The 15,373-nt window shown below is 39.8% G+C and overlaps 1 protein-coding gene across 1 annotated transcript in view; it reads left to right on the top strand.

Moving 5' to 3' along the window:
* Positions 1–3,825: 3,825 nt before the first annotated feature.
* The window catches only part of camkvl (CaM kinase-like vesicle-associated, like), a 34,745-nt gene continuing 23,197 nt past the window's right edge, over positions 3,826–15,373 (top strand). The window contains exon 1 of the mRNA XM_058409114.1: positions 3,826–4,040. The gene's annotated coding sequence lies outside the window, so the exon portion shown is untranslated. The remainder of the gene's footprint in view (positions 4,041–15,373) is intronic.

Genomic DNA, 15,373 nt, shown 5'->3' with positions numbered 1-15,373 from the left:
GTTTAATAGCTGCAAAAACTAGGAACTGACTTTAAAAACACACTCACAGGTTCATTTCTGCATAATTAAACAACCATCTGTCTGTAGCCCATTGGCATGGAGTAGTGAAAGATTGCTACTTGCCACAGGCTAGTTCACTGGCCTATCTGCTTAGCCAATGTCTTACTGCTCACTTACCCAAAAAGAACGGTGTTCTTAACAGGAGAATGTCCTCATTATGGCTGACACTAATTCTGTGTAATGATTCTGAGAAATGGACTACAATCATTAAGTGTTGCCTCATGAATATGGCAAACAACTGAACTGTACAGGAGCACAGAATCTAGCTTGGCTGTCAAAACTTTGAATGAGTGTACTACTATGAACATCAGGCTCAGAATAACTAAAGAAAAACCCATATACTGAGGGGGAGAAGCGGTCCAAACGTCTTCTAGAAACTAGAAGAAACTAGCCCCTATTCAATCTACAGGACACTATTGTGAGAAGCCACAATTTTGCAGCTATATCTGAAAGCACGCTGATGAATATCCACTGATGAATTCCCACAACACACTGCAACAGAGTCCAAATTAAGTCCTTTTGCTGGCACGAAATATCCATAATACACTGTGCTATCAGGGGCAGGAATACAAATTTTTATCCACTTGATGGGTTAATGTACTGCCATTGAGAAGCACGGTCAATAATGATTCGATTTGGCATTGACTAGAAGAGGTCCATCTGTGCTCCGCCATACTATTTCCAATTCTGGTTTCAGATGCCGCTCTCCTGGGTCTCGGCAGCTCGAGCCCCGCTCCACTGTGAAGTTCAGGAACGTGACTTGCTGTCAGTGAAGTTAAAAAAGGGTGGGTCCATCTGACCAGGTTTCATGCAAGGCAGAGAGGACAGTATGTCTACCTGGTGATTGTCCAAGTGGACCAGCGTGTGGTGCTTTCTCAGAACTGGTAAGAAGAATTTGAGTACTTTCAGGCAGACCGGTATTGTGAGAAAAAGCCTTGTGATTCATGCAAACTGATTCAGATTAATTCTGAAAGTTCATTGTTAGACTCAACTAGAACTTGGACTGCTAGCCACTGAGTTCTAAATATAACTCCAAAAAGTATAAAGTACATTTATTTCCACCACCAAGAGATAAAGCTTTGGAGGACATGTTACCTGCAGATCTTCCAATTTCAAATTCAAATTTTATTGGTCACATACGAAATCATACACAGTACCACATGTAGTGACATGCTTTTTACGACTGTCTTACATCAAAAAGAAATTTTTGATGAAAAATTTAAAATTAAAGTGTGGACATGAAAAATAGGGGATATAGTTAAGAATATACAGGGAAAAGTAGGGAAAACGAAAATAACTTGAAAGTCAAGTGTCAGATATGCATATGCAAATATATATATATATATAATATATGATATAATATATAATGTATACAAACAACTGCTTTATAAAAACTAAATATAAAAAAAAAATATAAAAAAGCAAAAATATAATACACTAATATAATACAGTACAATATAGTATATATATAGTATATGTGAAAAAATAAAACAATATATAAATAAATATATATGTGTAGACTCTATAATATATAGAAGATACAGTATATGCATATATGATAAAATATGATAAAATGGTCAACTCTGAAATGGTGTAGCAAATGAATACAGTGTGTACAGTGTGCATATGTAAGATAAATATATAAATATATATGTAGATGTATATATAAGGCAAATATAAATGTCCAATTGATCAGGGAGTAAAGTGACAGTGCAGTGTGCACACAAAGATGTACAGAGAAGATGTACAGTGAGAGAGTTATTGTGTGTACAGAGTAGTGCAGAGTACAAAGTAGTGCAATTATTGCATGTGCAACAATCAGCTGAGGTAGAATGTCATGTCGTGTGGGGGTAAGTCCAGAAAGTCCAGATTCTGGGTGTTCTGGTTGAGGGCCCGAATGGCCTGCGGGAAGAAGCTCCTCCTCATTCTCTCTGTGTTTGCCTTCAAGGAACAGAAACATTTCCCTGACCTCAACAGAGAGAAGAGTCCATTGTTGGGATGACTGAGGTCCTTCATAATCTTCCTGGCTTTGGTCCAGCACCGCTTGCTGTATATGGTGTCCAGGTCAGGAAGCTCGGCTGATCGCACCACCCTCTGGAGATCTGATCATAGTCACATGTTTTGAGAAAGCTCAATGGTGCACTTGAGGGACATGTCTACAGGGAGAGAAGAAGAAATGAACCTATGGTCATCAGTTGACGACATCAGTGTTTATGCCCCCTACAATCAGTTAGTTCTTACATACACTGTGCAGTCACTTCAACTAAATATCATAAAGAATGATTGTGGGAAGAACTCTGAGAACTTTGCCTGGATTTCTGAGTTAACATTTAAAACTGTTAAGTAGTCTTCAACTAGGAAGATGGTGGAGTTTCAGATGTGGTCTTTCTTCCAAACATGACTTTCTTGAAGGTTAGAATGGGTGAAATAGGGAGATGTTTGAAACAAAGGACTGGACTGTGTTTGATATTAGCTTACTGCTATTTTTTAAATATATATTTCTTGCATTTTAATCCAAAGCACTAATCCTGCTGCTATTTGCTGCAGACCAGCTTGGAAAGTGGAGCATTTTGCTCTCTGTTACTGTCCGCTTAAAAACAATATTTTTTGTTCGGTTTCATATCCAATGACTATAAGAAGCTTTTTTTTTTTTTTTTTTTTACAGCCAAGCGATCCATAGAAATAGACTTCTTCCCCAGAGGATAAACAATTACTTGAGGGGTCATTGTTTCTTCTAATTTATTCCTGGTGTCAAAGAGTCGACATTCATCCACCTGGAGTGAAAAGAGAACACACACACACACACACACACACACAGAGTCTTGTGACTTGTTTATCACTGTAGCTAAATAATACTCTGCCTACACACCAACACTAACTCTGAGATTAACCTTGCACTAAAAAACGTATTCAGAAAAAGCATGATACCTTCTGGGAAGCAGAAAGTCTCTATTGATTCAAAACTGTCGAGTATTCCTGCCGTTTTGGGGATATTTGGTCCTCACAGGAGCTGCACTTTAACTTAGCCATAACCTTATTCAGTATAGCACTGTTAGCAATGGACATGGAATTGTATAAATTCAGAAAATAAATGTTAAATAATACGTAAACCAGAGGTGGCCATGGCAACGGAAAACTCCCTGAGATGATATTAAGAGAAAGCAGACTCAAAAGGAAACCCATCCTCGTCTGGGAGACTCTGGATAGTGATGTCTATGTACTATTTAGTCAAATATGAAACCAGGAACCATTCATTCTAGTTTTAACATAAAGTCTATTTTGTTGAAGTCACTAACTGTTCAGCGGTGGTCTTAGGCCATCGCAGTGTATCAGTCACAGTACAAAGCCATCTTTATGGTCTCTAAATGGTACCATACACAGCAACGACTGTCCATGCAGGGACATCCTCCAGCCGAGAGTCCATTCCAAGTGATGAGACTCCAACCAGAAGTAGGGCATCGGGATGGATCAGGCAGAAGGGGTCAGGATCACTGGGGTCTCAGGAGGAGTGTGTGTGGCTGACGGGGAAGGGGGGGGGGTAATGAGAGGCAAATTCTTATTATCCTTTTGCCTGTTTAATTTAACAATAAAACCTGCAAAACAATAAAACCTGCTAAATAAATAAATAACAGTTTTCCTTATTGGGACCAGCCATATGTCCCCACCAGAATATATGCCCCCAACACACACACAGAGAGAGAGAGAGAGAGAGAGAGAGAGAGAGAGAGAGAGATAAAAGCAGAGATTATTTATTTCTCTGCGCGCGCGGGCGGGAGGCTCAGAGTCGTCGCGCGCTCTTAGGCGTGTCAAATCGCGAGCATCTTCACGCATTAGCTTCATGGTTTCACCTCTCGGTAGGCTACAACAACTACAGGAGAGAGAAAGGAGAAGGGATTCTAGGACTGTCGTCAAAGTTTGCTTTGGGTCTTCAAACCCGTGAACGGCGCTCTGTGTTCAGCCAGTATCAGCGAGCGGACCAGGTAAATCAAGTTTCCGGTCTTTAACGGAGCGCGTGCTGGAATCCTTCACCAGGTGAATCTGTTGGTCCGTGCTATAACGCAGTTTGTCTGTAAACAGCAAGGCTACAACAAAACAACAGAAAACAGCGGTTCCCTGAAAAGCTGCAGGTTTGGAACAAGCTCTCGGTGAATGATGACGGTCAGGATGTTCAGTGTGGTCATTATTCTCGACTTCATCGCTGTAGGGACAGCACTTTCATGTCAGCCTTGTCCATTACAGTCACAATTATATTGTTGAAAAACAAAACCCAGACATTTAATATCGACACTTTTAAAAAGCCATTGTGTTCCTCGGAGTGTAGTAGATCTGTCATTAGCAGTAGTGTGTTTGTGTGTGTTCTACATGAATGATTATTTTAATAAACAGTAGTTTGGTTATTCTGAGATGTTGGCTCTGTGGATGGATTCAGGGTGATGCAGAGCCGCCTTCAGGGTCCTCGGTTCGATCCTGTAGCTCAGGTGACACAGGTCTGTGTGTAGTTGTTCTCTTTGTGTGAGTTTTCTCCAGGTTCTCTGATTCCCACACAAAAACATGCCTGTAGGTGTAAATGTGTGTGTGCGCTCGGGGTCCTGGAAATGCTTTCTCACCTCACGTCCAGTGTTGCCAGGGTTGGGCTGTGGCGCCTCCGTGACCCTGACCTTGTAGGAAACACACAAGACTGCTCAGTTTGTTTATCCTGCATCGAAAACTAAATGAACTCTGAGTTATTATTATTTCTAACAGCGGCACTCCTGATGTCGTACCACAGTGCACCATCTGTGTCTGAACACTGATGACATTTTCCATTTCCATTCCATGTGTGCAAGTTCGTGCCTTAAATTTGCATTTCCCTCGTCAGTGTTTTTGTTTTGTTTTTTTCTAAAGCAAGGCATTATGAGAGTCTTGTGTATATTTTTGAGTTTTGCACTCATAATCCATCTGTGTTGTGCTTGTAGTGAAATGGCATGTTTAATGGTATATTAATTGCTTGCACCCACTTTGTCTAATGAGGAACATATTATCCTAACAAACATAATCCCAAATATCTGTCATTAATTAATTGTCTGGATTCAACCTTGCCTTAAATATCATACAAATAGATGATCACGCATATTTAAATGCTCCAGATACATAATTGGGGTGTAAATATATGTGACTTTTTACTATTACACCATCATTAATATTGTGCAGGGCTCTGAGGCATTGCTGAGCTTTGAATGGCACTCCAGTTCCTAATCTAAAAGCCAGAACTTGTGTTTTATAAGCTGAAAATAATGCTCAAGGTTGCAGTGACAGAATACAGAAGAAGCAATGTTAGAGCCTGCAGTTTTTTTTTTTGATCAAACATGAGCCTGTAACCTTGTGTTTGGAAAATAAACCAGTGCACCAGTACAACAGCACCATTTCTCAGCTGATGAGGTGCGATTGTTCCAATAACCTTCTGCATTTATGGGACATGCTATCAAGGCATGCGTAGCTGCATAACACATGCTACCGACAGTGAATGTGACCGTGTGTCTTGATAAGAAAACGTCTCTCTTCACACCCCTGACAGCTCGAGAAGTGTTTCTGAGAGTGAGAGATGCACCAACAGGTGAGCTGTGATCTCGACTCTCACACTTCCTCTCGACAACACATCTCGATATAAAGCAGGATTTCCCAGCACTCTTTCATTTAGACGTGCCGCATCTACGGATCCACATGCACCGCCAGAGGTTAACAGCTGCCGTCGGTGTCATCACTGAAACGTGCCAAAGCCTTTACAGCATCTGAGGCACCACATGCCATGCAGCAGATATGCAGAAATATTAAAAAACCAAACAAACAAACAAATAAAGAGTGAGAAGCTGGGTTTGCACAGTCACAACATGGCAACATTTCTATTTATTTGTTTATCTGGCAGACACTTTTATCCAAACTGAGGAGGAATATCATCCAAGCTTTAGGCTGTTAAAGGAGTTGATACAAAGTGCTAGAGAACTCAATTTCCAACAATCTTTCAGAAACAAGTGCAAGATGGTTATAGAAGGAGAAGAGAGACATAAATAAGCACAAGGGTTGGCGTAAGAGCCGATTCCCTACGAACACTCACACCGCAGTCAGACTACAAACAATACAGGTCACATATCTCCAAACATAAAAATACACCATACGCTTATAGAAAAAAGCCCTCATATGTTTTTTTTTTCCGTTTCGGTTTGTCTTGTTTAAGAAAGTCAGAAGCTGTGCCTATGTAGAAACCTACAACAGTCTGTGTTTTTGTAGAAGGTTTTAGAGGTTTCGAAGTAGAGCCTCATTACAAAGCTAGAACCAGTAAACATCCAAAGAACCAGTGAGAAAGTGTTTTTCTCAGTTCTGCTCGCAGAATGCTTCCATGCTCTTGGGAAAACAAGCCCGTTTTAGACCTGCCAGACAAGCCTGGTTCTAGATTTCAGACAAACCAAGGGTTTATTCAGCTTGTCCCTCTGGAGGAACTATTAAAGCTTCAGTGTAGAATTATTACATGAAGGCAAAGAGGACTTATTTATTCAAGGAACCATTTGTTTCTAAGAGTCCACAAAGTCTATACTGAAATATTCTTAACTGAAAAAGGTGTTTTGATGTTACACTTTAAATCGACTTTTTTTTTATCAAGACAAGATCCGTTTGTTGAATCCAATCTAGAAAAATGTAGAAGAAATCATTCTAGAACCAAATGATTCATTGGTTTGTCCCCTTTAAGGGTTCTGTGTAGCACCTTCCAGTAGAGTTGTTCTTTATGAGAGAGTTTCTACCCATATAAGAAGCTGTATGTATATATATATATATATAGAGAGAGAGAGAGAGAGAGAGAGAGAGAGAGAGCTACTGCAGTATCTTTTGTATAGTGTGTATGTACATGTCCAGACAACTCTGATTAATTAAGCAATATCACACTGGCAATCGTTTGGTTATACTGAATATAATTATAAGAAGAAATTAATATCAAGTAAGTGACATTTCAGTCACAATAAAGCCAAACATTCTGTTTATTTTTGTTCTGCGAGTGGAAATAGATTCTTAGAGTCCACTTTCACTTTATTACACTTTGGCAAAGGGACTTGCATCGCTTCTTCCTTTTCCTCTTCAGTTAAGTAGTTAAGTTAAGGAGCCTTTATTTGTCACATCAGCATTACAGCACAGTGAAATCCTTTCTTCTCATATCCTATCTTTGAAGGGTTGGGGTCAGAGCACAGGGTCAGCCATGATACAGCACCCCTGGAGCTGGACGATTGGGGATGGGGGGGTGTAGATGTGTGTGTGTGTGTGTGGGGGGGGGTAGTTAAGGGCCTTGCTCAAGGGCCCAACAATGGCAGCTTGGCATTCAGCTGATGAGCTTTAAGATTTTAAACCAAATGTTGTATTCCTGAAAAGTGTCATTTGCCCCATCTGCAGATGATGACGCTAACATAGCGATATTTTTGAACTAGTAAGTGAACGTTTACATTGTGAACACACACAGACACACACACACACACACACACACACACACACACACTGAAAACCTCCCAGTGTGGTTCTAGGAAATACAGGCACTCCTGGAATTCTGCTGAACTGAACAGATTAGTGAACCCGAGCTAACTGTTCTATAAGTTTGTTTTATCAGTAAGAGCCCATTTTCCACAGAAGTTCGAACTGTTTTTCTGTTAGAGGGTTCTAGACAGGATATGGTTCTTTTTTTTAAGAGTTTAATAATCTGAATACTGAGTTAAATGAAAGTGACTGCAGGGCTAAAGAGAACATATTATCCTGTATACAGCTCTAAACCTGGAGGTGTTTCTAATATTTTGAGTGTGCTCTAAAGCGAGTGTGTGTGTTTAGAAGACCTGACATGTTGCCTAACGGTTATTTGGCTGAAATAAATAAGTGAAGGTCTTGCACGGGTTTAAATGTAGTCCTTAGGAATATGGATAAAAAATGAAAAAGAGATGATGAACCCATCCTTCCTAGAGAAATTGCTCTTTCAGTAAATACTATGCTGAATATATGATGTCAAAAGTCAGATTTTATTCCATGATCCCATTAACTCCTAGCCATTCTTAATCGAATTGAAGAATTTGTGCCTTCTCTCCCTCACAGACCTACACGCCCCCAAGCCAGCGCACAGCTCACACCCTCCATACTACTACATTTAGATCATAAAGACATGTTTATCCTTAACCTGAAGCTAATTTCAGGTCCATTTTTAGAGAATGGAAACATTTTGTTGAAAAAAGATCCTAAATAAGTTATAAAATAAGTTAAAAAGCAGCATTCTTGCCCGTGTACACTGATATATTAGATATATTTAGAAACAATGATACTAATTTGCAAGACGATGGTAAATATTGTTTTCACCTACAGGAGGATGGCAATTAAGACATCATTACATTCTGAAAGAATCTGAGGTGTAACAGCTTGATGCATATGAAGCTCAGAAGCTGACAAAAGTATTTTAATACGTCATATATTTTCATTCTATACATTCCATACGCTGATCAGCCATAACATTATGACCACCTGACTAATAATGTGTTGGTTCCCCTTTGGCTGCCAAAAACAGCCCTGACCCATCGAGGCTTGGACTCACTGAAGGTGTGCTGTGGTATCTGGCACAGCAGATCCTTTAAGTCCTGTAAGTTGTGAGGTGGAGCCTCTATGGGATACTTTTGATAGATACTGACCACTGCAGACCGGGAACACCCAACAAGGACTGCAGTTTTGGAGATGCTCTGATCCAGTGGTCTGGTCCAGTTGTCAGACTTGCTAAATCCTTACGCTTGTCCATTTTTCCTGCTTCTAACATCAACTTTGAGGACAAAATGTTGACTTGCTGCCTAATATATCCCACCCACTAACAGGGGCCATGATGAGGAGATCATCAGTCTTATTCACTTCACAGGGTATATATATATATTTTATAATAACCTTTAATTATTTATTAGGAATAAAAGCTTTAGAAAAAAACATGCAGTGTGAAATTACAGATCATCATGAATGCTTCAACTTTGGGCTAATTTACATAAAATGATTTTAGTATTAAAAGATTTGTATTTAGACTTGAGATTTGTAATCTGAACTTTTTATCTCAAAACAATAACCTGTCATTTCAAAATGATTTGCCTACTAATTAGGTCTTAGCTAATTCCTACCCACATCACGTGACCTAGTGAAGGTGAACATATGCTTCCTTCAGAGATACAAGAAGCCAGCCAACTGCTTCTGTTTGTACTGCTGCTCGTTCTTCCTCACAGGGTAGAGTAACACACATGGAGGTGAAGTGCTGTCTATCTGCTTCTGCATGCCTGAGCTCACAGGTGCCCATGATTGCCTAGTGTTGCTGTGAGTGACAGGGGGACAGGACAAAATCTCTACTAACCAATCAGCATAGAGGTTTTCACACCTGGTCACACCTGGCTGTGGCATCATTGGGATTTGAACTGCATGATAGTGTGACTGCTTTATATGTATTTAAAAAAATTAAAAAAATCACACACACACACCATGTTGTTGTACAATTAAAAAGTACACTGATGTAATATGGCACAATATTCAAGTGGAGTGCTGCGACTCCCTAAAGCCCTCATTTGTTGTTTCTGTAACAGCAGGTTGTGGAGTGTGAAGCTGTTGTGTTTATGTGTTTATACCGCAGCAGTTTGTGGACAAGTTTTAATTTAGTAATGTACAAAACAGTTTATAGTTAGATCTAATGATGAAGTTAGTTCCTGTTGTCACTTATGTTATAGCTGCAACAAACAGTCTATCCCTCACCAGCCTTGTGCTCTCTCTCTCTCTCTCTCTCTCTCTCTCTCTCAAAAAAAAAATAAAAAAATAAATAACCTTTACAGAGAAGCCAGAAAGTATAAACAAAAAAAATGAGCACATCATTGATTTTAAGTCGTATTAACCCATCTTTCACGTTACAGCCGGAACTACTTTTAAGCCACGCTGTTATTCTAAAATAGTCCCTCTTCTGACCAATCAGATTCGTATAAAAGGAAAATATTACCCCCAGCAAGTTCAATACAAATTATCAGCAAAATGAAAAGATATTATGTACACCACAGAAATAAAAAACATTTAGTGTGATATGTATAAAATTCAAATATACCAAACTCATAATCAGAGACTTCTGTCCGCCTCCAAGCTCCACAGACACAGAAATAACTACTAGGATTTGTGTGTGTTTGGATGTTTTTCTATAAAATGACAAAGTCGTCACAAAAATCGCACAAGCCATATTTAATTTGTAACTGAGACAACACGTTAGTATGCTGCAGTGTTTAGAGCGAGAAAAGGAGGTGTGGTGCAGACTCCGAGCTACAAAATCTGGTCCAATATTTATCTCATCACTTCTGAAGCAATGTTATTAATCATGAATAATTCTGCTATGAAGAAACTCAGCACTCTAAAACTTCTGTTTCCCCTTTTATTGACCGCTGAAATGAGGATTATAAAAGACTGATAAGTGATAAGCATCATTTCCATGTGTGCTGAAGTTCATATCTAACGACTATTAACATAAAAAGAGTTTCAGACTTGTGTGTCCTGTAGAGATTTTCACTGGGGGAAGCAGTGAAATAAGTGCACTAGATTACTGTACACACACACACACACACACACACACACACACACACACACCTGGGAGCAAGAAGCAAATCCGACCTTGGGCCCAGCTTTACTCTGCATGTGTAAGACTGAGACAGTGATTGAGAGGAAAGAAAATCATGCAGCAGCTGGATGAGAAAAGCTACAGATTGTCTTGATTTCTACAGATGATGATGATGATGTTAGTCTGAGACTCTTGGGAGTCTACCCTCTACCCTGCCAAGTTGGATACATAAGACATTTACTCAGCAGACAGTGTACTACACCACAATATGGTTTGTAATCCAATCGTACTTTTATTCCTATGCTGCTCGAGTACCTGTGCGTCCTCTAGAGGTTCAAATACATTCATTCTTTCATCTTCAGTAAACGCTTTTACTCTCAGGGTTTGTGGTGGATCCAGAGCCTGATTAAATGTCCCTTAGTAAGGGACACCATGCACCATACATACACACATTCACACCTAGGAGCGGGATAAATAAGATAAACTCGGGATTGATCCAAGAAACCTTGGAGTTGGCAAGAGGTAATGGTATCTACTGCACCATGGTACTGCCCCAGGTTAAAATCTACAAACTGAATTTCTTCAAACTGCCAAGAATGTATACCAATAGGACATTAAAATGTAAGTAACACTATTGCTTGTCTTCTTCATAGGGCAGACACGATGCAAGAACCCAAGTGCCGATACTTTAAAATCTACTCGTCGTTAAAGAAATCTGGTCGTTCGGTGAGAATTGTGGCCTTACAATGCTTCCAGTGCATGTGACCAACTTACTGACCAGCAATTTACTGCCAGTGTGACAAAAACAATGTATTGGCAATGTCCAAAATGTTAAAGTGAAATACTAAAATCCAGCAGGCTAGCTAGTGGATTAAAAAATCATTAAACACTAAACAAGTCATTAGACTCAAACAAACCAGACACAGAACATCAATTAAACTTCATCATTTGAGAACAACAATTTGTAGATAAAGTTGATGGAGAGATCATCCACAATTTTGTCCATCTGAGAGGCTTCAGAAAACATGATGTCATTTCCAGTTTGGATTTTTTTTTTAGGAGCGAACACTCCAGTGCACTAGAAGGATTTTGCGATCGAGAGAGAAAGAGAGAGCCCTTAAAATGACCGACTCTCTGACCACTCAACTGTGGATCTAACTAAGATCCTTTATAGAATTTGTAGAATAGAATTTATAGAATTTGTCCAAGATTTTATCTCATAAATTGTGACGAGCAAAAATCATAACAAATGCTAAAATCTCATCGTATAAATGAGGCGTACGTTAAACAAACTTAAATCCCAATATAAAAGCACATGATGCTGCTGCATGGTAACTGCCTGTCAGTGTTTCGCCAAATATAGAGTTTTATCGTATATGGATCAAAACTGGTTTATTTGTTCATTTTCAGTTTTATTTATATGCCGCTTTGAAAACGGACATTGTCACGAAACAGCTTTACAGGAATAGAAAAATAATGAAGTTTAAATAAAGCATAAAAATGATCAATTTTCAATTTTTTGGTTCATATTTTCCCCTAATGAGCAAGCCAGAGGAAACAGAGGGATTTGAACACATAACCATTTATTTACTAGCCTAACCACTCAGTAACCACTGACTCATTAATACCTCATTTTAGACTAATATATTATGCAGTGTAGTTCACTGAAGATGAAGCTGGACTCTGTTTGTGCAAAAACATACTCTGTAGGAGCCGAATATTTTACAAGGGGTTCTGTTAAGATTGGCCTTCACCAGCAACTGAGCAGCAATTACTGTCTAATTCTGAACACATGAACGGCCAAACTGTTACCAAGCTCACACACACACGCACACGCACACACACGCACGCACACACACGCACGCACGCACACACACACACGCGCACACGCACACACACGCACACGCGCACACACACGCACGCACACGCACACACACACGCGCACACACACGCACACGCGCACACACACGCACACACGCGCACACACGCACACACGCGCACACACACACACGCGCACACGCACACACACACGCGCACACACACGCGCACACACACACACACATTTTTTCTCTCCCCAATTGCTTTGATTAACTAGTCTCTTGTAATATCAAGTAAGACCTGACCTCTGGATCTCTGGCAACTTCGGTCATTTTAACCACATTACTTGATTCCATCATATGTGAAAACATCCTTCTCCTTTTTTACAGAATGAAACATCAAGATAGACGGAGGTGTGATGGTGATTTATGAGAGAGGGGTGCGCTCGAGGTTTTTCCACCTCACAATGAAAACTGCCGCTCTTTTGTGTGTTTTGTGATCGGCCAGAGCTCCACATCGGAGACAAAATACATGTAGTAAATACATGGACATAAAAAAGAGGGTGCATGAATTAGTTATGAGGGCACTTCATCCTGTATCCTCCCTTCCTCCCTTTGTATGTTAACTGAGAGTTGAGAGAGAGAGAGAGAGAGAGAGAGAGATAATGAGGCAGAGCCTTGATCTTTCTATATGTTATACCCACATCATCCTTGTCAACATTCTGTCTCTCTCTCTGTCTCTCTCTCTCTCTCTCTCTCTCTCTCTCTCTCTCCTCATTCTGTTTCTCACTTTGTCTCCACTCATATTTACCTATGAAAGAAGAAAGCAACTGGAATTATTGTATATCCAGAACTCACCTTTGTAACAGATCATGAAGAACATGCTCTACTTCCCATCAGAAAGTGAACAGGGCAACAGAAGTGTTATAATGATCCCTCTGAATACATTGAATTTATTCCTGATGTAATTCCTCCAGGTTTATGACCGTACAGCAGTGAAAATCAATGTTGTTCAGACTGCACAGGGAAATGATTGATGATTTTAATATAACTCTGTCTGGTCAAACATGCCTATTATTGTAAGAAAGCTTTCCGTCCCTGACGCATGTTGTTTCTTCTTACAACTTTCTTTTGACCCTTGTTCACCTGTATTCTATGGTTTTTTTGTAGCTACAATTTGCTGTCAAGTGCATCAGAGTGTTGTGTCAACGATTGTGACAGGATGTTCTTGCTCACGCTGCCATGCATGAATATTCGGGGTGCAACAGAACATGAATACATTATCCGCAATGATCAGGGTTTTTTTAAACAGATATTAATACAGATACAAATAAATAGTGTACTGTATCAATACTGTCAGTTTTTTATTTTTTAGAAAGCTTGCCAGGACTTGAAAAACATGCAGGTTCACAGGGTACGTGGTTGAGACTAGAGGTGTCTAAAGCACCTGAGATCCTGCAGGAGGCAACAAAAAAGTCAGTGGTTAGATATGAAGCATGTAGGCAAAGAAAGACTGTGTTTATTAACTTGTAATGCATTTAATGCATCCGTCAATCCATCCAGTTATTCATTTATTACACTACTAGTTTACTTATATTGTCTGAAATAAAACCTTCTAAATTTGTTAGAAAATATTCTATATAAAATATATTCAAACAAAAAATTATAACTAAAAAACAAACAAATAAATAATCCCGGTTCACTTCTATAATTAAGAGCAGTTATGATCTAGACTGTAACTGAGGGTGAGGAAATGTCAGTGCTGGAATACACAGACCATGATGACAGTTTGTTTCCGATCCGTCTGCAGACATTGTGGTGGGGTTCAGAGACAGACACCCCGTGTGGTTCAGGCGATGTTGGGTTCAAATACAGAATATCAAAATATTTGCAGACAGATTGTTTTGCAGCACTAAATAGATACAGATTGTGGAATAGTTCCATCCTAATGCATGTCCTTATACTGTAGCAAGACCCATGTGTAAAATGTTGTCCCTGTATGAACTTTTTTCCAGTAACCAGACATTTTATCCAGACGTTGTCTAAGCTGATGTTCCAGGATGTGGGATAGCTGAGACAATAAATTTGCAGCAGCATAAAGAGGAGAGGAACTGCAGTGGTGTTATATAACCAATTCAGTTTTAAATGAATAGCATGTGAGGAAACAAGAGCAGAGCTTGTTGTGCCTTTTTCCTGACCTGGTTTTAGAACATAATCCACCTCCTTAAACCTGGAAACGTCAGCTCTGAGCCTTTCATTCGCCGCCATTGTAAGCAGCGTGCTGCCATCTGTGAACGTGACAAACTGAGTGAGTAAACTCCAGATCATACAGCAGTTTGCAGTGTGAGGATGTGACTGAAGCTCAGTGGGCAGCAGATCTGTATTTGGCTGCTCTGTGCACAATGTAAGGTCCATGAAGACATAGTTTAACCGAGGTTGGACTGTGTGCAGGAACTCTGACCTCAACCCCACTGAACAGCTTTGGGATGATTTGGAAAGCTATGCCCAGGCCTCCTCACCTGACATCAGTGCCTGACCTCACTAATGCTCTTGTGGCTGAACGAGCACAAATCCCCACAGCCACCGCGCCAAACTGCTCTGGAAAGCAAAGAGCAACTAAATCTGGAATGGCTAACGTGGGTATAATTGGTCAGGTGTCCACATATATTTGACCATAAAGTATATTTTTAGTGGGGTGACAAAAATGATGCATGTCTACAAAAGTAAGTTGTAAGAAAGGTCAAGGACCATAAAGTTATTTAACTTATTTTAGTTATATACCCATTATAATGAAAAGACTGACCACTGCTTACATTTTAATAGGAAGGTACATAATACACAATGAGGTTGGATCATGGAGCCATGATCCATGAACCGACATTTGCTT

The sequence above is a fragment of the Hemibagrus wyckioides genome, linkage group LG15 (assembly GCF_019097595.1).
Source record: "Hemibagrus wyckioides isolate EC202008001 linkage group LG15, SWU_Hwy_1.0, whole genome shotgun sequence".
NCBI classification, from domain to species: Eukaryota; Metazoa; Chordata; class Actinopteri; order Siluriformes; family Bagridae; genus Hemibagrus; species Hemibagrus wyckioides.
This window is presented reverse-complemented; position numbering and strand designations above follow the sequence as displayed.